A 1,120-nucleotide genomic window follows, 5' to 3' on the forward strand; every position below is an offset into this window, starting at 1 on the left:
TCTATCTTCAACCATTTAGGCGCTACAGGGAGTTTTTGACGAAAACAAGCGAACAAATGTACAACCCTGCATGCTTAGTCAAAGTGCGCGCTAGGCAGAGGGCGAAGGATTCGTGATGAGTCAAGAAGGTGACGAGTTACTCGGGTCCGTAACTCCATCGCTGCTATGCATTGCAGACCAATGTAGCGCGTCCCGGAGAAGCGATGATCTGCTCGCAGCTGTCCCAATGACGCAGTTGTGTGCTGGTCATGTCCGCGTTTCGGACACAACTGGAAACGCGTCCCAGGGCAGCGCAGCTCTCCCACTGACTCAGTTGTGTGCTGGTCGTGTTGGCGTTGAGGTCATCACTGCAAGCGCCCCTGCTAATAGTAAGAATGTCTGGGAGGCTTACGAACCAGTTTCGCAGGGATGCCAGGTCGTTTGAATCATCCATATTGGGCCACTCCGCGGTGAAGAAATTTTGTCCGTTTGTGGGGTGGTCTGACCATGACGTCGCGGAAGACAGTCTTGTCTATGTTGCCGATTCGGACGAGGGTGACTGGTTTCCTCCGAACCGAGAGTTGGTGACTCTGTCATTTCGAATACCTCCGTGTATCTGTGGACAGGCACGGGTGGAGTCGGCGATTAACGATCTGGCATTTAGCCCTTAGTCGCAAAACGAGGGGGTCGAGAGCACGAATCGGAAGCGGAAAGCGACCAGTCATCTCGAGACAGGGGATCCACCAGCCAAGAAGAAAAGAGCTGCAACAGAGGGGAGCTTTCTGCCATCTTTGGAGAGGTACGTTTGTGTAACAAAGAGAACACAGTACATTAATACAAAAAAACAACACAGATCTACAGGTAACTAATAACAATCCAACTAACTACATTTTTTTTTTCTTCTTCATATCCTCATCAGGATCACCACACTGGCAAATCAACACGTATATGCCCGATTTGCTTCACATGTTCGGGATCAGGGAACTTGCTGCGGCACCTGCAAATACACGAGAAAGCATTGAAATCACAGGGGAGGACCCTCGCTGATTTAAGTAGTGAATCAAGCAAAATGTGCAGGGCGGGAGTCAGGCCTATTCCGCTTCAAGAGTTTAACCAAGCAGGCCCGCCCTTCCGCCAAACG

Source organism: Frankliniella occidentalis, unplaced genomic scaffold (genome assembly GCF_000697945.3).
Source record: "Frankliniella occidentalis isolate FOCC.00 unplaced genomic scaffold, Focc_3.1 Scaffold519, whole genome shotgun sequence".
NCBI lineage: Eukaryota > Metazoa > Arthropoda > Insecta > Thysanoptera > Thripidae > Frankliniella > Frankliniella occidentalis.